This window comes from Clarias gariepinus, chromosome 27, assembly GCF_024256425.1.
Source record: "Clarias gariepinus isolate MV-2021 ecotype Netherlands chromosome 27, CGAR_prim_01v2, whole genome shotgun sequence".
Lineage (NCBI taxonomy): Eukaryota > Metazoa > Chordata > Actinopteri > Siluriformes > Clariidae > Clarias > Clarias gariepinus.
The window spans coordinates 16,819,425-16,842,810 of record NC_071126.1 but is presented as its reverse complement, the minus strand read 5'-3'; positions in this window follow the sequence as shown (position 1 = coordinate 16,842,810).

Here is a 23,386-nt window from a genome sequence, read left to right as displayed (position 1 = left end):
AGACAGTTTTGCATGATGGTGTGACAAATCTGACCAGACAGACAGGAATACAGACAGAAAACTTTCTGAGACTGGTTTATGGTCCTCCGATGTACGAAACGTAAAGATATCATTAAAAAAGTAAGTTCCAACCAAGGTTATAGACAAAATCTTTTTTTCATTTACATAGATAGGTACCAAATAAATTAATAGGCATAGGGTATTCTGGTTTCCTCCCACAGTCTAAAGACATGTTGTAGACTGATTGGTGTTTTTTTAAATAGCTGGTAGTGTATGATTAGATGTGTGAATATGTATGTGTCTGTGTTCTGCAATGATTTAGCATCCCGTCTAGGGTGTAACCTGCCTTGGGCCATAACTTCCTGTAATTACTGACAATTTTAGTAAAACGGTCATGACAAACCACTGTACAAATCATTTTATTACAGTACGTGTTCTAAATATAAATGTATTTGTCAAACCTTAATTGCAGTCACTTGGTTAAGTTATTAAGCAATTCATTATTAAACACTTTGTTGGCTGAAAAAACAACAAGCAGATTGTTTAATACGGTTGTGAAGTCATGGCTGGTATTTTCGCTCCCCCATAATGTCACAACACAGACCTAATAAATGTGCCTCTACGTTCACAACCTAGACTGGTCATGTTGCTTCCTCTGGCCAAGTGAAACAAACATCAGGGGCAGCTTGACATACAGCAGAAACTCTTAGAAACATCAGAACAGTTACATAACATTTTAAGGGCATATGCACGTGGAGTTCACATTTCACAAAACACTCCATTTACGTAACACACTGGGACTATTACAGAACAAGTGGATGTGTTGGACTATTAGTATTATTAATAATATTAATAACATTAGAATGTGTACAATGCATTAAACGGTAATAATTTGGTAATCATTTGATTATAATCCTAATCAGTACTTTAATATAGTATTATTCTCCGTGGCCAAAAGGAACGGGTGTTACCCATAATTCACCAAACAGCATGTCACATACTGTAATTGTCATAAAAAATCTAAAATATATTTAAAAAAAAATGTCATATCATTAAGCAGTATCGGACTGAAGGCGGACCATAGTTACTAATAGCTCTGCAGAAAAATATTTAAAAACTGCTTAAGACTTAATTAAATACTGCACACTTAATATTAAACTCATAGTAACATACTTACTGGGTAATTAAGTAATAGTTCATAGTATTTCTAGGAAAAACAGTTAATTAAGAAGTACTCATTCCTAGAAACACTAGCATTTGGAAAAATAATAATTCAATAAGAATTTGTATTCTGTGTATGATTCAGATTTAATTGCATCATTTTTTCTTTTTTTTGCTGCTAGAAAATCTGAGATAGCATGATGCCTCTGCCACATCATATACGAACTGATGTGTTATAGGTCGATTTTTCACAAAGTACAAACTTAAAAACAGGGTGTTATATACTGTAGTACTTTCAGTCTACTGAAAAATACAATGGCTGCCAGAATAAATGGCGCCAGACTTTAACCATGACGCTGGAGCCAGTTATTTTCCTTCCTTTCCCCTCCAGGTGTAACTCATTTAGACATGCATTTTTACCCTGTCATGCCGTGGAAATAAAAATGTTTGCTCTCTTGGTTTCAGGTGGATCTTCCAGAATGGCCACAGAAAGAAGGGTTTAACAACTGTGGTGTTTAAGATAGTGTGAAACGGTTGGTGTTAATACCTTAGCAGTGTGAGAACATTTAGATTAATAGAGATTGTGGTTTCTTTTACTGGAAACAATAGTAATAATAATAATAATAATAATAATAATAATAATAAAACCCCAAACTGTAAGTAGATGTTCGATGCTGTGCCTAATGTAAATGCTTAATGTTACAGCTGCATTGACTTCAAACGCATACCAGGAACATATTAAAGTGCCTGAATTTCCACCTCAGCAAAGAAAGGTGGTAGTTAGGTCTGTTTTAGAAATTTTGACTAACTGTGATGACACACACTGATGCAGTAAACTTTATGTTGCAGTTATGTTGTAAACTTTGCGGTTTACAGTTTGGGCCTGGTTTGCACAATATGGCGAAAATAATTTATATGATAGTATTTATTGTGAAATCACTGACCCCTAAGTGACCCATATAAGTCTGACTTGTGCCTATTGCTGCAAACACAAAGGGGAAGACATTTTTAATAGAAAGGCAAAATTTATTTTGTAAAATGTTGTTGGGTGTGAGATCTGCAAAAGAGTTCATAAACTGTTTCAACTGTTCCACATACTTTCAAGTTGGACACCTTTACAAGCATGGTTAGAGTTAATTATGAGGGGTAATTGGATCAAGCGTCTCCAGATTTGCAGCAACTCTTTCATCTCAGCTAAGTAGCTAACTATGACATCAGTCAAGTTGGCATGCTGGCTAAAAACATCTAGCTTGCCCGATTTATGTTATGTAGATTTATCCTACCCGTAGACATCTCATTCATGGTCTTACTGAGGTGTTGGCTATAATGAACATGTTTATCCACAGAGTGGATAAAAAGTTATAACGTAAATTTTAAACGCTCTGGGATGGAATGCACTTCTGAACGTCTTCTGAAAGTCCTCCAGTGTGCTAGGCTTCGTCTTGTGCACCTCCTCCTTTGTGTATCCCCACAGGAAAACATCACATGGAGTGAGATCTGGACGTCTTGAAGGTCATCATGAAGTCCGCGTCATCCCAGCCAACATCCTGAAAAAAGCTGGTCTAACCATGCACGCACAGTAAGAGCAAAATAGGGACCATGGGGTGGTGCTCCAGTGATACCAGTAATAGCCATTAAATATTGTCTAGTTAATTTGCACCCACCCTGTAAAACTGCTGAACTTTGTACAAATTCATTCATGGCATCTGACTGGGAAGCACCTCAGACTTTAGTAACGTGATTTCCTCGATGTTGCAACTAAAAAAAATTCCATCTTGAATTTGCTCGTAAGCAAAACTGCTGTAAGCATCAGATGTTAGAAACGTGCATGTAAAGTGCACTCCCTGTCTTTTAGTGCTAATCAATAATAATGGGTGTTTACCATTGCTAAAAAAATATTTGATATACTGTATGCTACAAATTCTGAACTGAGAACCTGCTGGGTGATAATATTCTGGGTGTGATGTACCATTGTTTGTTCTCAGAGAGACTCCAGATTCAGACCATTTTTGGAATGGTGTTCTATGTGTTTTGGATGACTTCTAGTGGAATACTGTGCTAGGCTTTAAGAACAAATCTAATCCCATGACATCACACTTTGAAAACTTCAGAGAAAAACAAATCCAGATGGAGATAAAAAAAAAAGAGAGAGACTTATCTGCTTATCACTGTTTTTTGCTGGGTTTCTTTTTTTTTTTCAGAACAAATCCATTAGATAATAGGATTCTGTATCTGGTGTTGCATAAATCATTTCAATCTTTACCCAAAGTGAAAAAAATTAGAAACTTCATATATATTTTTAAATGTTCTCTGGATTATTAGTATTGTTAGGGAGTTACATTCCTAAAAACAAGCTGACCTAAATAAGTCGTGTTTAAGCAGAAGAAAAGAAAGGAAGAAAAGATTAGTACAGTAGAATTAACATGTAATACAAAACTAAATAGAAGAAGGATTTAAGATAACAAAATATAACACACTATAACTATTATCTAGTACCTGTGGTACTGTATGTTTTAAACATGATCCCCAGATACTGAACTATTGCGCTTCTTCAGATTTACAAATTGCACATTTGATGTCAGAGTTAATGTGTTGAACATCGGCCCATCAGGACTGGGATTAAAGATATCATGTCTTTTATTATTATTATTATTATTATTATTATATATTTTTTTCTTTCCTTGTCTTTTTTATCATTTCAAATAGGTTTCACATTTAAAAACATTTTCAGAAAACGTGGTACATTTAGAATTTGGTAAATTAGAGAATAACAAAATCAGTATAACGGTCTTCGCGATGGTGTATTGTGAGTTCTTCGCGTAGTTATTTGCAATAGGGTTCCTAGCTTGGATAGAAGGCTTTACCTTTAGTGCCTCAAATGGTCCTTTAAGAATTTTCGATTCTTCTACTCAATAATATGGGCTCATATTTTTCACTGTGTGTTTGGCAATATTTCACTCTTCATGTTCTATCATACGGTTCATGAAAAGTTTAGGAGTCTCATTCTATTTCGCAGATGCACTTAAATACACACACAAAACAAACCACAGAGCGCTTTTGTTAATCACAACCAGAGGAGAGCTCTGGCGGCATAGCAGCTTCAATCTGAGGACGTTTTTTTTTTGCGACTATTTTCACAAAACTGACACTTCGCCAATGTTTTCATAAAATTTTTTCCACTATGAAAATGGATCATGTACTTCTCCCTGTGGAACAATTTCCCTCTACTATAAGCAGAACAACTCTCCACTAAATACAGCATTATGTCTTTTTTAATGTGGACTCTCTATTTGTGTAAAACTAATTTATGCCAATAGCATCCTCTGTCAGTTGTCAGAAGGACTTGCCGTTCGGTCTTAAGCAGTTAGACTTGATGAGAAAATTATAAAACATGCTGTTTTTTGTCTTACTGACACCATGCACTAGTGCACCAGTGTGTGATGTCACAGCACAGCTGTTAAAATACGCAGCTCAGCAAAAGGCTTGAGGTGCTGGCGGGATTGTTCTTACTTTTTCTGCCGTGTAAACAGTTTCTGTCCACCTTGAGTCAATGCCACCACACCTTTGGCACCCTGCGCTTTGGTTGTCATCTATTTTTAACATGTTTAGAAGGTATACACAGATGACGTATGTGATATTAAACTTAACCAGTGTTGTGGGTAACCAGCAATAATGTGCACAAGACTGGACTCAGATTACCATGACAACTAAATGGTGCAGAAGAAAGTACGGGAACGCTGCTGAATTTACTGTTTATTTGCATTTTACTACTGTTGCATTTTGTTGCATTGACAGGTAAGATGTGGTTAGCTAGGTTTAGTGGTTAGGTAAGTGTTTAATGGTATCTTTGGTATACATAGAAATTTGAAGGGAATAATTAATGTGTATTAGATCTCAAACTGTTGTACATGCAGGAAAAGCCAAACAAGGATAATTCATTCTCAGACCCAAGGGAAAGAGGTGAGGGTGTCATAATTGGGGTGTTGTGGCAGGTGTTGAACGCCGTGGCCGGAAGGAGCAGGCATAGAGGCAGAGGGGTGGTATAACCAAAAAGAGTCTTTTAATAAGGAGTAAACACAAGGTATAAATAAAGATACAAACAAAGGAACAAACAAACTCAAACCATACTTAACTTTGTGCTAACAGGGGCTCTCTGGCGAGACACAGGCAGGGGGAGACACAAAACACGCCCTGTGGCGAGACACAGGCAGGGGGAGACACAAAACACGCCCTGTGGCGAGACACAGGCAGGGGGAGACACAAAACAGGACACAAACGAGGCGTGGAGCTGAAACTGGACACTAGAGAGACCGGGAGACACTAGAGAGACCGGGAGACACTAGAGAGACCGGGAGACACTAGAGAGACCGGGAGACACTAGAGAGACACTAGAGAGACCGGGAGACACTAGAGAGACCGGGAGACACTAGAGAGACCGGGAGACGAGAGACCAAGAGAGGGACGGGACGAGGGCTAAAGACATGGCAATCAGCTAGGCATGGCTTTTAGCTAAACATGGTTAAGCTAAGCTTAACCATGGCAGTCAGCTACACATACACCTAGCTAAGCATGTCTTTAGCCCCAACATGCACTAAGCTATACTTACCTAATAGCTAAAACACACTAGGGGATGGGGGCACAGAAACACAAAGGCTACCCAGTGGCTAGGCGAGGCAGCCCTCCATGACTAAGCGAGGCGGCACTCACAAGCTAGTCGTTACTCCAAAGCCAGGAGGGACAGCACTCTAAACCTAGGCACACTGGGACACTAGGGGGAGAGGAAACACAGGACAGCTAGAGACACAGAGGGGCTATGGCTAGAAGCATGCTAGTACTGTAACTGTACTGTAACTCAACATAGAATTTAGCTAATCATGCTCCTAGCCACACACACACCTAACTACTTACCTGCTCTAGCTAACCACAAGAACACAGGAGGACAGGACTGAATCAGCTCCACTAACACAGACACACAAAACATACACAGAGACATTGCCAATAAGAGAGCCCAAGTCAACACAACTAAAATCAAAGTACAAACTAAACATATAACAAAACAGAACAAAAAGCCCACACAAATGACAGTGGTGTTACCAAAAATGCTCGACCCAGTTTCCCAGTCTAAACAGCTATTTATAGATTGATTGATGGCTACCTCGGTTCAGGTGTGCACTGCATCACCTGACCGAGGTGCCTGCTGGGAAACTGAGTCGGCCAACAAAAACTACAAAATAAAAACAGTGACCTCTAGTGGAGGACCCTTACAGAGGGTTAAGGTCAGCCAGGACATATGGACTACAAAGCTGGTACTTAACTGTATAGATTAACAATACAACTTTGCCATAATACACTGAAACAACAGGGTATGCATAAGCTAAAAAGGACATACTCCAGTAACAGGCCAGTGACGTTTTTATGAAAATCTTTTACTTAAAAAAAAAAGTATATTTTAACTTTAAATGTGTGCATATGAAAAGTACATTTTAAAGTAATGCATTTAAAATTCTACTTTATTGTACTGTAAAGAAATACATTTTAATACATTTATTTCTAATAAATCCTAAAACAAATGTATACTTAGTTCAAGTTAAGTATATAATTTGTATAGTATATTGTAAAACATATGATAAGGTATGTTTTAGTTTGCTGTAAGAAAATACAGTTCTATAAAAGTTTATTCACGTACTAAAGCATGCTTAAACATAAATACAATTCATTCTCAAGAAAACTTAAAATTGAAAATTATTATTCTTTTTATTTTAATTATTTTAACTAATGCAATTTCTTCAAACATTGACATAAATTAAAATATACAATATAATATATTTTAAGCGTTATGCACTTCTGTCTAAAAATAGCATACATTAAATGCACTTGAGTGTAGTTGTATAAAAAAAAATTAAAATATTTTCAAATGTAACTTTAATATATTATATACACTTTCATCAATTGTTTTAAAATAGTAAATTTGGTACGCATTAACGTATAAAAAGTACACTTTATTAAGTATAGGCTACTTAAATACATTTTGTTTCACAAAGGGTGTTGATCACACAATATCTGTAAACTACTGTATACAGCTATGCTGATAATCATCACAACAGCACTCCTCTCTCATTTGATATTGTTTAAGTGTAATGTGTTTTACCAAGTTTTGCCAAACAGTAAAGACCTCACAAATGCCAGTATAAAGTATGTTTTGTTTAAGCTACATGAACTAGAAATTATTATTTGGTGGCTTTTGGACACAGTATCTGTAATTTCAGAGTAAATGTAATCAATGGTGGGTTTGTACAGTAACTGGAAAATACATGATCAGGTCCTAATTACAAACTACATAATTGAACATGTAATCAGAAATGTAAGATTGAATTAACACAGCATGAAGTCATTTATTTATTCAGTTATCTTCCATACAGTTTATCCTGCGTATAGGGTCATGGGGTCCAGGAGCCTATCCCAGTAGAATTAAGGCACAAGGAGGGGTCCATCACCAGAGCACACACACACACACACACACACACACATTACGAGCAAATTGGATGAGGCAGTTAATTTAATCTGCATGTCTGTGGGAGGAAACCGGAGTACCCAGAGGAAACCCACATAACCCTCATAAAATTATTATAAACTGTTATTGCCCAGTGATTGGAGGTTATGTAGTTATATCATACTGTATGTTTAATCTAACAGTCCTTTTAGAATCCACTCTGAACTGTTAAGTAGGATAATCATATCTACTGCAAGAAACCACCTGCTACTTATTTTATGTCACCCATGGTTTTATGATGTAATTTAAGTTCGCAATCAGTTTCAAATTAACAGATTCACCGTGGTCAAAAATTTTATCAGAAATTGATAAGAAACAAATTGTAACCGGATACCAGATGTTGTGTTGTTTACCTGCAATCAATTACACATTAATGGATTTAATGAATTTATAGATGGTGATTTTGTTCTAACCAGATGTTTAATCGCCAGCTGTTGTTTGCTATAATTCACCCTTTTAATGGTGACACCTGGGGAATTTCTGCAACAAGAAACAGAACATAAGTGGAGTCTGTTCAAGAGCTATCCAACTTGGATTTTTGTTCGCAATACATTATTCTTTTTATAACTTCAGTATTTTTTGTAAAATTATAATCAAATTATTAAAGCAAAAGTCACTCCCACTGATATTTAACCAAGTGCCTTTTCCATGGGTAAAGTAACTGAGTACATATTTTGGCCTCATTCTGATGTAGAGCTCAGAACACGGATGTTTTCAAGGCTTGGGCCAAGCACCACTATGATATGGTCTCCAGTGCACAGCTGCTCTGAAAAGAAGTCTATAATTTTCAACTCCAGCTTTTATGTTTAATGGCCTCAAGCCCCTCTGTGATCTGTGTAAAGTGCCTGAGATGTGAAGAGGTCATGGCCACACACACATACACTGAGACCTTTCTTTTGGAAACTGGTTAATATTTGTTAAGATACAGTATGTTCATCTTTTGATTATTGTCCGCCATGCCTCATATTGGATCGCTACATAAATTGTTAAATGACAAACTGTTCATGTCTAACTTTAATTATGGCCAAAACATACAAAATAATTACATGAGAACAATGTCAAATTTATTGAAACCCAATATCCTTGAGAAGAAGGGCCCTGGAAAGTTTCTGGGTATTGTTTTAACCACAAAAATGAACAGCATAAACCACTTACTCCTTTTATACCTTTTTCTGGAATAAAAACAGCCTCACCCACATTCCTTAGTTTTTACATCTGTCTTTTTGGGAGAACCACTCAAGTAACTACAGTAGAAACCTAGATGAAAGGGGCCCCTTTAAGAAAAGTTAGTTAAGTGTCAGTACTGGCTTTGATTTGCTTACCATCTATAACCTTAAGCAGCCACTGTTTCCTATTAGTGTCAGCGAATGGTATATTAGATTTGCTTATAAACCCTTCAAGGAATCTTTAAGAAATTCTTTTTACCTCAAAGTGTCAGATGGATGAATTTAGCCACTAATCGTCAAAAGAGTTGCTTTATATCTGTAAAGCCACCAAAGAAAACCAAATAGCTTCATCTTACTGCAACGTTTGCTTGAGTCGCCCACTTCCTCTAAGGCTTAAACTAGTTATTATAAGTCATACATCTAGTTTTCCACCCAAATCTTTTTTTAAAAATTGTATGCATAAAGTTATCTGTACAATTGCATTATCAGGAAAGAAAAATCACTATATTCTTGCTGTTTATCATTCACTGGCCAAATATAACTATGAAGACAAAAACACATAATTGGACTGCAACTGCACTGTAGAACAGCTCACCTCTAAGTAACAGATGTCAATAATGACAATACTCACTGTCATTTTATGTACACATACATAAAATTACAATTTGCAAATTTCATTTCTTTTTTAAATCAATTTTAACACACATATACATACACAGACAATTTCACACATTTCATCTCTTTTTCTTATCTTGAAATGCCAGTTCGCACTTTTCCCCCCTACCCTTATTGCTGTATGTGTAACCTGCTGCTGCTGTAAGGCAATAACTTCCCTCACAGTATCAATAAAGTCTCTGTCTGTCTGTCTATCTATCTATCTATCTATCTATCTATCTATCTATCTATCTATCTACAGTATCCATCCATCCATCCATCCATAGGAATATAAACTACAGTACAGATTCAAAAACTTCGGTCAGCATTTGGTTTTGGCTCCAAGACATTAAAGATCTTGAGGAACATTACTCTGCCTGAAGAACCAGTTTGCAAGAAACTGCCGTCACGTATCAGAGGGCATTGTAGCATACTCAATGGAAGCACTGTCTAACCTCTTCTGTATGCATATGCTCACAGATGCCAAACTGGCTAGTGCCACAGTCATGGCTATGTATGTCTGTGGCCTCATTGGTGCTCATCAGGAAATTATTGAAATACAATAATTAGGTTTTTTTTTTATATGGTATAATGCATACTTATTTTTGTACTATATTATTTTATTTTATTTTTATTGTTTTTTTTTTATATCTAATTAGGATAACTTTTACATATACTGTATTTGTAGAAATCTCTTCTGTTTCCTTGCATGTGCAAGTCTATTGCAGGGCCCACGCACACACACACACACACACATGGGCAATTTGGAAATGCCTGTACTTTACATGTTTTTAAATTGTGGGAGAAAACCTGAGTACCCATAAAGGACCCATCAAGCACTGGGAGAACATGCAAAGTCGACATACGTACAGTAGACCCGAGGCGTGAGTTGAACCCTTGACCCTGGAGGTGTGAGCCTATATAGTGCTAACCACTATGGCATTGCAAATATCCACTAACATAGTATACTTTTCTCTTCAACTTTATTTATATGTACTGTATATAGAATACTGGCAGTTGTGCTGGCTGTAAAGTACAGTAAAAATTATTGGAGTTTTTTGCAGGATTGGCAGGCTGACACGGGCCTCATTTCCAGTCATGCTTAAGTTGGGCAATCTCTAATACTTGGCATTCAATTCAAAGCACATGTGTTTCACAGCAATTTTGGGAATTGCAGCCATAAACGCAGTAACTGTCCTGTTTGCTGTTTAATTGCAGACTGTTCATCTATATAACTTGGTTAATTTGTCTTAGCAGTTATTGCACAGTATATTATTGTATACTGGCATTGCTGTGGTAGTTCAAAACATATTACAGTCAATTTCCGACAAAATTCCAGATGTCAAATGTTATGTCACTCTTCTGTACATACTGTATATATAAACACCCTAATAGTTGAATAACACAGTTTTCACAGCGGTATGCTGTATGAGGAATAGAAGGCCCATTGTCACTAAGTAGACAGTTTGTCCTATAAACTGTCAGACACTTCCCCAGCAGAAAATAATGCCGTCACTGATCCCAGTTCCCATAAATTAACTCTGCAGCAGAACAGACTACAGGGAGACAGCAGAGGCGTTTTAATGACAGGAGCCCCTTGCCACAGTTCTTTCAAAGTAATTAAAGAAGAATGGAAGTGTGGGTCCAAACAGAGGGGTCTGGCTCGCTCTGTTTTTCTGCTGAGTTCATCATCTGTGGTTGCCTGTGAGGAAATAGAGGGGAGAGCAGGACACAACTGGCAACCCAAACTAACAGAGTCCATATGGTGCCTCGGAGATGGGGAAGGTCAAGAGCTGTTACTACAGCTGCATGTGGCGGAAACCTAATATAATATTTTCCCCTCTCACAGCCTTTTAAATGCCTGCGTAGGAAAGAAGTATAAGGAGTAATTCCTACATGGTATATGAAATGTCGAAAAAGGACGGATATTTGTGTGACGAAATCTAAAAGCAGGACTTAATGAGCAATATTAGTGGGTGTGAGCGTCAGATTGGGGAGGATAGAGGTGACATTTGTTCCTCGTTGCACCACACCTTGGTTATCTTGGCTCACACACTGCCAAAGAAAGCAGGATTTTGAAGATACCAGATGAATAATCACCCTTTACCGTGCAATATCCAGGTTGATACGCAAAGGAAACCTAACAGAAAAGCACCTCTGGAGATTTGGATTCAGTTTTTAAAATGTTGATGTAATGACCTAATACTGAAAGAACTCAATCTGTTCTGCATTAAACGCATCCAACAAATAGGCATGATCTCGCTGATGGAAAGAGGATACAATGTACTATGTGTGAAGAGAATGCATTTCAGGGCTTTTGCCAGCAATTTCCATGCAAACTAAGCGAACAAGAATGTGTAGGAGAACAGGATACCTTCTGGGCGAGGCTTGAAATCCCATTTTAAAGAGTACACAATGGTGAGCATGCTAGCCTTGAGCCATAGAGACCATCCTGTGGCAGATGGAAGACTTTGGTATAATTGGAGCTGATCCCAAGTGACAAAGAATAACATGAGGCACATTTATTCATGAGTTGTTTATATGAGCATTTATACAAAAAAAAAGCATGAGTAGATAAAACTTGAATAATTGACATTAAATCATACTTGACCATGTTTAACTCACTTGTTTCACTTTTATTAATACTTTGTGAAACTCCTGTTAAATACATTAACTAGATTGAATTAAGACAAAATAAAACCAGATGTTTGATTAAGAATGCCACTGTATAAAAGAACAGCAAGCTGCAACAGCTCAAATGTACTGTTCTATATACACCATAGTGTGCTTTGTGCCAGTGTCAACTTCCTATGAGACATGCCTCCTTTTTTTCCAACTTTTCATTATGGCGAATTAGTATGTAGGAAATATCTGTCTGAGAGGCGCTAAGACATTTTGCTTTTTATGTGCATGGTGTCTGTTTGCTTAGTTTCTCTCTTTTATTGTTTTGTTATGTCGAACCATTTTTATTCCTTTTACATTTAAAGATTTACAGCTATTTTCAATTGCTGTCTTTTTGCCGAGCGGCACGGTGGCTTAGTGGTTCGCCCCTCCAGGGTCCGGGTTCGATTCCTGGCCAGGTTTGAGTCCCGTCTCTGTGTGCATAGAGTTTGCATGTTCTCCCACTGCTTGGTGGGTTTTTCTTGGGGAACTCCGGTTTCCTCCCACAGTCCAAAGACATACAGATTAGACTAATCGGCGTTGCCCATAGTGTGTGATTGTGTGTGTGCGTCCTAAGATGGATTGGCCACAGCATTTTAATTTGGTTGTGTTCTGGACTTTACCTCCATTCCAAAAAAATTTTTCAGCCATTCTGATGTAGATTTACTGGTGTGCTTTAGATCACTATCCTGTTGTATTACCCAATTTTGACCAAATTTATACGTCGGACAGATGGCCTCACATTTGCGTCTAGAATACTCTGGTATTAAGAGGAGTTCATATTTCACTGCAAGGTGTCCAGGTCTTGTGGTTAGAAAACAGCCCCAGATCAACACCCCTCCACCGCCATGTTTGACAGTGGGTATGAGGTGCTTTTGTTACAATGCTGTTTGTTTTCTCCCAAACATGGTGCTGGACACTAAGGCCAAACAACAACTCCACCTTGGTCTCATCTGTTCATACAACTTTATTCCAGGGGCCTTGTGGTTTGTTCAGATTTTGTTCAGTTTTGTGAACCTCAGTTATGCATCTGTGGGTTTTTTAGACAGAAGAGTCTTTCTACTGGCAACCCTTCCAAACAAACCATATTTGTTCAATCTTCATCATTTTGCTGTCATGGATTTTAACATTTAACATGCTCAGTGAGGCCTTTAGGGTTTAGGATTTAGCTCTTGTTTTTGTTGTATTTGTCTGGGCATTGCAGTGAACAGTGCTGGGACACTCTTGGAAAGATTTGAAGAACTGTCTTGAATAATTTTCACTTGTGAATAATCTTTCTCACTGTAGAATGTTGAACCCCAAACTGTTTTGAAATGTGTTTATTAAATTTTCCAGATTGATGTGCAGCAACAATCGCTTCTCTAAGACCATCGCTTATGTCTTTCCATTTTGGAATTGTATCCACACACACCTAAATGCTTTTATAGAGGTCTGGTTCTGTTATCCTATACAATGCCATTGGGGGCCTGAAGCCTATCCCAGAGCACAAGGCGGGGTACACGCTGGACAGGGTGCCAATCCATTGCAGGGCACACACACACACACACACACACACACACTGTACTCCATGCACACAGACCCTGGAGGTGCAAGGGCAAGGTGCGACCCACTGCGTAACCATTGCAACGTGAAATTTGCAGTACAAACCCAAGGCCAATCTAGGCTAATCAGATGGCAGATGTCATTAAAAAAAACATAGATAAACATATTGTATTTATTATCAGGAATGCCCATCATATTTAAAACTGTACATAGTAAAAAAGTGTCTACACTAAAAGCAAATAAAACAATCTCTGGTTATAAACACTGTACAATGGATGTTTAGCAAACATCCCTAAATGAGAGTGTGTTGGTTTGCCAATAATGGTTACAAATGTTCCGTCCCACCTACGTGCATAAACAACCAAAACGACCCACATAGCAAATGAGTGATTGCCCAATAATGGTGTGTCCTACTGTCATCTGGCGCACAAACTGCCATGAAGGAATGGTGATAAAATATCTGCGTCTGCCTGCCAGAACACATTCACAAATGACAGAGCATGGGGAGACCATATTACTGACAGGAAAACTTACATTTGGGCCACCTTAAAACTGCAAACAATCTGCATTAGAAACAGTATGTCTAGTTTGACCATTACGAAGACTAATTTTATTCAAACAATCTGAAAACTGGTCTGTCATATACTATATATTTTTTTCTTTACAGCTATGCATATATTCTCCTGTAATGGTATTTATTTATGAATTTTTAGGTTATATATGGAAATACTGAATGATAAACATTTATAACAAAATTGGTACAGCATATAATATGGTGCCTAAGACTTTTGCACAGTACTGTATATACATTTTGGGATCTTTGTTTTTGTTTTGTCTGTTTTTTCTGTTGTTTGATGTGAACCCTATTGAGCTGTTGTGGGAGCAGCTTGACTGTATGATATGGAGGAAGATTCATAATTAGGAAGATTGTATACGTATATATGATGTAACCCTAAAAATATATTTAAAATGCTTGCAGCTGACACTAGGGGAAGACCAATTCTCGTTTTTTGGGAAATCCCCTTCTGATGTCTATGGAATATATCCCGTGCTAAGTTTGAAACAGTCACAATGTGAGCTGGATAGACAAGAAACAAAAAAGAAATAAAATATACATTAATTGATCCAGTTGACAATGTTCTTAAACATTGTGTTAATCAAATCAGTCCCTGTTAGATCTATCTGATATCACCCAAATGAGGATGTGTTCCCTGTTGGGTATGGTTCCCCTCAAAGTTTCTTTCTATTGCCATCTTAGGGAGGTTTTTTCTTGCCACTATCATCCTCGGCTTGCTCATCAGGGACAAAACTGTTAATTATAATGTATACATATTTCCTATATAATGTCTATTGATTATCTAACCAATAAATGAAATGAGCATGTGCACAATTGGGCCAATCCATCATTTTGTACCAATATTTACAATTGCCATTTATACTGTATTATCTAAAATCCATGTAAAGTTTGAACATCCTGGAATACAATAAGGCTCATCTAAGACAAGCCAGGTAACAAATAATTTCATGCCAAATACAGTCAACATTATGCATGTTATGATCGATTACGGCAATAGTTTGTGCATCATGGGGACAAAATGTGGCCAAACTGTTAGCAGACACATTTATTTTTTATATGTGTCCCAAATGCAACAAACTGTATCTAACGCACGAACAACTGTTTAGTTTTTGGCCTAAATCCATCCCCTTCTAAAGTGTGGTCCCAGTAATGCTGAGTAAAGCTCAATTCTGGCAACCATGTTTGGACCAGTTTATCATGGAATGTTTGTAGGCCAGATGAAAGTACTCCAGCTTTGTGTTTCAGCACTGGGACATCACTCATTTACTACAGTATCTACAATGTTTTGAAGAGCCCTTTCAGCAAGGAATAAAACACTTCTAAAACACTTATGGCGTCTTGTGTCCTAATCCAGACCTATTTATCCAGACTTAAAGAGTTGTTGAGTAAAAATTGCAACCACTACACAAAGCACAATAAGTCTGCTTTATTTCACAATGGATAGCAATAAAACAGCTGGGAATGACTTCCATATTACGGAAAATAAACTGACGCTTCTTCCTGACAATCCTCCTAAACCACATTAAGTTCAGCCTGACACTTGCTTAGAAACTTTTAAATTGATTTACATCAATAAAAGAGATGAGCCAAACATTAAACTTTGTCTTGCATGTGGCACAATAAAACCTGTCTAACAAGGCTTGGTATGAACCATGTGGGGCCCAAATGCTGGATTTAGCTTTGAAAAATCTCATAAAATACCACCAGCTGACAAACATGTGTAGAATTATGTTTATCTAAGATGCACAAATGATTTTTGTAGTTTTCTTTTTAACAAACTGTCCCTTTCTTGTAAAAAAAAAACAAGATCCAAAGACAAATCTAAAAGCAACCCTGTCAATCAATTCAGACATACCCGAATGCTTCTGTACAGCAGGAAGCTATCACATGGCTGAAAATGTGCTTCCAGATTTTAACCCACAGCTGACCTGTTTCCTGCATGCCAGACGCTGAGCAGGAAAAGATGTTTCATGTTATGAGCTGTGAAATGTGAGGTGATCTAGTTCAATCACTTCATTTAATATGGCTGGCATACTGTAGGTCTGAACTTTCAGATGGCACAGCACGATCATCATTAGAGAAAAACAAGTGAGCACAAATTAGCGAGAGGGAGGAAACAGAATGATAAATAATCCTCCACTGAACCTCACATGCCTCTGGAGGAAAGCTGCCGGTCTGTGCCGGAGGAAATTGTGCTGTCAACTGGAGAAAGATCCCAAGTCTCTCCTGTGTGCAAGGCCTCTGGTGTGAATCAGCAGGAGAAGGTATGCTATGTAAAGTGTGAAAATGCAGTGAGATGCCTTTGGGAATCATGAAATTTAAGGCTTACAGCATACATATAGCCTATAGCAGGGACTGATTTATTGTTCTATGAAATTGCATCATCCAAATGAGGATGTGTTCCCTGTTGAGTTTGGTTCCTCTCAAAGTTTCTTCCTATTGTCATCTCAGGGACTTTTTCCTTTTCATTTTCATTTTTTGCTTTGCAAACAAATTTACCACAAAATGGAATTTTATGCATTCATATTTAACCATATCTGTGGTCATGGTGTAGATTATTTTCTAGTCACAAGTCAATGATTGAATGGTTCAGAAGCCGTCTGGGGACATCTCTCATGAAGCTTCAGATCTTATGTTCATCACCTGTTCTTTCAAACTCCACAAACTCCACAAACAATTGGTAAAATATTAGGAGTATGCACTCATTTGACTTCCTTTAGCTTTGATTACAGCACAACATTTGGTGGTCCATTCATGTGTAAAATGATTCCTCATGATCTCAAAACCACTCTTTCACAATTCCTGGAATTCCTGGAATATGGCTGTGCCCTCAGAGGAGAAATACTCAATAGACAGGATAATCTGATTATTTATTACATTCACGTCAGATGAATTCATTTTATTGCCACGTAACCTTTGTCGAATCGAGACCTGAACAACTGCAGCAAACTAGATTCAATTCAATTACATTACATTTTATTTGTATTGCGCTAAACACTGGTCATTGTCGCAAAGCAGCTTTACAGAGTTAAAGAATTGTGGAAATAAATTAGAAATATGCAATCATCTCATCATCTATTCTGCTTTATTCAAGGTCGCAGGGGGCCTGAAGCCTATCCCAGGAGATTTAGGGCACAAGGCGGGGTACACCCTGGACAGGGTGCCAATCCATTACGGGGCACACACACATACTATGAGCAGTTTTGGGAATGCCAATTAGTCTAAGTTGCAGGTCTTTGGACTGTGGAAGGAAACTCACCAAGCACAGAAAGAGACAAGAATCTAGCCTGGCTGAATTGAAACAGGATCCTGGAGGTGCAAGGCGGCAGTACTAACCACTACACCACCGTGCCACCATAAGGAAACATGTAAGAATTATAATTATCCGTTTTCCCTGATGAGCGAACTGGGGACAACAGTCGGAATTAAAAAAATACCTGAGATGACAACAGAATAAAACCTTGAGAGGAACCAGAATCAACAGGGTCCCTTTACTCATTTGGGTGATATCAGATACTATGACCAGAACCCAGTCTCTGGTATATCTGGGCTCTTTGAAGCTGAAAGTTGAATATAACAGGAAATCTGTTCAATTTATTATAAAGTCTGTTAATAGAGCCTCAGTTACCAAACTGTTAATGGAAATTTTAGTCGTATACTATTTAGCGACTACAGTCACAAGTGTTCCAATTGCATCTTAATTATCATTGAGTGGAACCATCCTTAGTCACCAAATGCAAGCAAGGCACCAGGATGTTTTAGACAGGTCCGGAGGCAGAAGGGGTCTGGAAAACTGGTCTGGTATCATGTGTAGCTTAAGAGAAAGAAAGAGAGAGAAAGAGAGAGTGTAAGCAGGACTATCTCTACCAGCATAACTAAAAGAGAGAGCCAGAAGGAAACACAGACATGAGTGCTCCCCAGGAAATAAAGCAAACAGTCCATTCAGTCTTGGTTAAGCAGTTGATACTTGTTTGGTTTAATAATGGATTAAATCACAGAATGTTCACACTTTGTGGTCCCATTGGTACTTAGACTTGTTTTGATAGCAATTTGGTTTTCATGATGTAACAAAATCTGTGGCCTAGAAGAAACTGATGTATTTATATTGAGATCACACGTCGCTTTAATTGCATACAGGTGAACTCAATTTATTTAAATAAAGTGACCTCTGATGAAAACTAAGCACTTAAACCAGAACTAGCACCATTTTCACAACAGCTGGGTTAAATACATATACAATCACAACTTTTAGATATTTAACATTTCAATCATTTTGCCAGTGATTTTAATAATGGACATTATAGACAATTTGTATTACATTAATGGTCGATCTTCAACAATGAAAGTTTATAACAAATTATTCAAATCAAATATTTTAAGGGCCATGTTTTAACACTTACTTATTTATTCATCACCGATCCCACTTTATCCTTTATACAGGGTCGTGGGGGGCCTGGAGCCTATCCAAGGAGACTTAGGGCAGGAGCTGGGTCCACCCTGGAGGAGGCACCGATGATATTATCCATGCAATTCCATACTGTACTGTCTCGATGACCTTTAACCCGTGATATGTTAACTTTTCAATAAGCCCCATGTGTGCTCCATATTTCCTTGCATCACAGCAGCTCATCTCCAAAGTCGTTCTCCTCCACTTGCATTTTATGGCCTTATTTGCTTTTGTTAGAGGCCATGCCAGCAAGAGGTAACACGGTTGAAGGGCACATTCATTTTTATCACCCACCAGTTATAGTGTTCCTACTCAGTTACTGTGTGTGTGTGTGGTCCTTAGAATTTTTTTTGCCACAAGCAGATGTTATAGTGAATTTTACAGTAACGCTACAATATCGCTGATGGCGGCACAGTGGTGTAGTGGTTAGCACTGTCGCCTTGCATCTCCAGGGTCTGGGTTCGATTCCTGGCCAGGCTCCATTTCCGTCTCTGTGTGCATGGAGTTTGCATGTTCTTCCTGTGCTTGGTGTGTTTTTTTCCAGGTACTCCGGTTTCCTCCCACATTCCATAGACTACCTAATGTAGGTTAGGTTAATTGGTGTTTTCAGATTGCCGATAGTGTGTAAGTATGTGTATATAGTATGTGCCCTGCGATAAATTGGCACCCCTGTCCAGGTGTACCCCACCTCATGCCCTAAGTCTCCTGGGATAGACTCCAGGTCCCCACAACAGGTCCTTCACACAAGAAGAGCAGTTATTTAAGACTATATAAGACTTGGTAAGACATACTGTAGTTTAGAGTAAGTGTTTTGTCACGAAGAAGTGTGTATGAATTGATAGGGAAGTTCAACGAAGGTTGTATTAAGAAGGAGCCGGACGTCCATCCATGCCCACGGCTGATGACAACGTTGATGACCTCCCTATAGTCCTGATCTTGCTCCATCGGACTTTCACCTGTTCGACCTCCTTAATGCAGCCATATGAGGATGAAGATTCACTTCAGATGAAGAAGTGGAGACAGCGGTGCATTTGTGGCTCACAGCTCAGCCTCAAAAATTGAATGCAGGGAATATGAAAGCTTGTTGACAGTTGGCCAAATTGTATTGAAAAGCTAGGAAAATTATATATTTGTCTTTTCTAAAAGTTAAATAAAATAAATTCTTCAGTCAGAGTGTGGATCATTTCTAACTCACTCTTATATACACCGTCATGCGCTCTCCAGTGAGCTGACCTGTTCAGGGTATAAACCCTTGGGTATTAGTAAGTCATGTCTGGGGCATGTCATGTGCTTTGCAATGACTAAATCTTTTCAGTAAACACAAACTGGAGCAATCCACCCAGCTAAGGCCATCTGAGGTGATTAAGGTCATAGTCTCCAGCCTGAGCTCTGCCAATGTAGAAATGACTTCACCTCAAAATGACTGCTCTCTTGTGTGACTACAAAACAAATAGTCTTAGAAGTCAAGCTGCTTCGTATAAATGTTTTTGTAGTGACTGACCCCACTAAGTGTAAGCTCCCACTACCGCTTAGGTCATTTTGTAAAATAAGCAAAACTCACCATCATGTAAGGAGCATTTTTATAATGGAAAAATAGTCATAAGGTTCTCTGTCATCCTGTCTTCTCCCAAGAAATGCTTGTAAGCAAACTGACAAATGATAAATTATTATTAAGTCCAAATGATTGGTGTATGCGTGCTTTAATGTGTACACTGCATAGAACTGGTGTCCCATCCAGGATGAATGGTTTTGGGATAGGGTCCAGATACAACTTATACAGGGTCTAAAAATAGATAAACTACTCAGCCATAAGTTTAAAACCATTATCATTAAAACCACCTACTGTAGGTTTTAGGTTATACTTGTACCACCAAAACAGCTCTGCCCTGTCAAGGCATGACTCCCCTGAAGGTGTGTTGTGGGATCTGAGACCAGGACGTTAGCATCCTTTAAGTGCTCTACTGTAGGTTGCACGGTGGGGCTTTCATGGATCAGAGGTTTTGTTGAGCACATCCAGTCATCTTCTTCTTTGTCTTTCGGCTGTTCCCTTTCAGGGGTCGCCACAGCGAATCATCTGCCTCCATCTAACCCTATCCTCTGCATCCTCTTCTCTCACACCAACTAACTTCATGTCCTCTCTCACTGCATCCATAAATCTCCTCTTTGGTCTTCCTCTAGACCTCCTGCCTGGCAGTTCCAACCTCAGCATCCTTCTACCGATATATTCACAATCTCTCCCCTGAACATGCCCAAACCACCTCAATCTGGCCTCTCTGACTTTATCTCCAAAGCATCTAACGTGGGTTGTCCCTCTGATAAACTCATTCTTAATCCTATCCATCCTTGTCACTCCCAAAGAGAACCTCAACATCTTCAGCTTTGCTACCTCCAACTCTGCCTCCTGTCTTTTCTTCAGCGCCACTGTCTCTAAGCCGTAGAGCATCGCTGGTCTCACCACTGTCCTGTACACCTTTCCTTTCATTCTCCCTGATACTCTTTTATCGCACAACACACCTGACACTTTTCTCCACCCATTCCAACCTGCCTGTACCCGCCTCTTCACCTCCTTTCCACACTCTCCGTTGCTCTGGACCGTTGACCCCAAGTACTTAAAATCCTGCACCTTCTTTACCTCTGCTCCCTGTAGCCTCACCGATCCTCCTGGGTCCCTCTCATTTACACACATGTATTCCGTCTTGCTGCGGCTAACCTTCATTCCTCTGCTTTCCAGAGCATACCTCCACCTCTCCAAATTTTCCTCCACCTATTTCCTGCTCTCGCTACAGAGCACAATGTCATCTGCAAACATCATAGTCCATGGGGACTCCTGTCTTACCTCATCTGTCATCCTGTCCATCACCAGAGCAAACAAAAAGGGGCTTAGAGCCGATCCTTGATGCAGACCCACCTTCACCTTAAACTCTTCTGTCACACCTACAGCACATCTTACCACTGTCTTACAGCTCTCATACATGTCCTGCACCACTCTAACATACTTCTCTGCCACTCCAGACTTCCTCATACAATACCACAGCTCCTCTCTTGGCACCCTGTCATACGCTTTCTCTAAATCTAAAAAGACACAATGCAACTCCCTGTTACCTTCTCTGTACTTCTCCGCCAGCATCCTCAAAGCAAATACTGCATCTGATGTACTCTTTCTAGGCATAAAACCATATTGCTGCTCACAAATGCTCACCTCTGCCCTTAACCTAGCTTCCACTACTCTTTCCCACAGCTTCATTGTCTGGCTCATTAGCTTTATACCTCTATAATTGCCACAGCTTTGCACATCTCCCTTGTTCTTAAAAATTGGCACCAATACACTTCTCCTCCATTCCTCTGGAATCCTCTCATTCTCCAAGATCTTGTTAAACAAACTTGTCAAAAACTCTACTGCCACCTCTCCTAAGCACTTCCATACCTCCACAGGTATGTCATCAGGACCAACAGCCTTTCCACTCTTCATCCTCTTCAATCCAGTGGATGTTGGAATTTTTGATCTTGCACTTTTTGTATGCCAAGACCCATACACAGAATGTTCTGATACCTATCTATCATAGACATGCATTAACTTTTTTCAGTAGTTTGTGCTACATTGGCTTTTCTGCTGGATCAGACCAAACAGCTTTGGTCCCCACAGGCATAAATGAACCTTGGGCGTCCATTTATTGACGTATAATTGATAATCAATTACAGCTGTAAGGAATCAGGAGCCTACGCCTGGAACCCTTGGTACGGCGTGGGGGTGCCTAGAATGTATATGACTTTAGTTTATTTAAGAAATTGTGTAAAATAACTCATATTGGTTATGTTATTCTTTTTTTTACTTTATTTTTTTTATTATTCACTGTAATGTACTGACACGTTAAACAATGTGTATGGTGTTTTTCTGCCACCAACATGCTGTAGTATAGAAATAAGCAGATCTATACAAAATAGAGTACCAATCCATGCTTCATATAACTGTTCATAGTACTTTATGCTGTATTTTGTCCAAATGGACTTCATTCCTATGTTAATTACTGACAAACAAACTTGGGAATTTGACAAAGAAACTTAAGAATTACAGCAAAATTTGCATCTGAAAAATAATTAACAAAGAGAATACATTTTGTTATCTGACAATATAATATGTCTCACTGAAACGTCATTATGCGTTTCTTTCTCCTAGTATGTTGGTGTAAAAAGTTTGATTTCTCGGTTTGGTTCCATAACTGCAGCCTCAGTGTGAAACAGAGGGATTCAGGGCTCTGAGCATACAGTAGGTGTAGTCCTGCTAAGTAAGTAAGGAGGTAAAAATATATAAATCATAAGATTCATGTACATTTTTAATAAGTGACTGAAGATCCAATTATCATCAAAGTGTATTTCATACAAAAGAATCAATAATAAAAGAAATGCAGTGATCTATAATGTAAAATTCAAGGTATTGATCGATTCTCAATGTCAAATCATGACGGTATGCAAGAAAGTATTCCACTTTGTTGCTGGTAGTATGGTGAATATATACTGTATCTGTGTTTCTAAATGTTTGACTTACTGCCTTGTAATGTCAAAATGATAAAAACATTTGATCATGTGGTCTTTTGTGGTTGACTAACGTATATAAACTTGCCACCATAAAA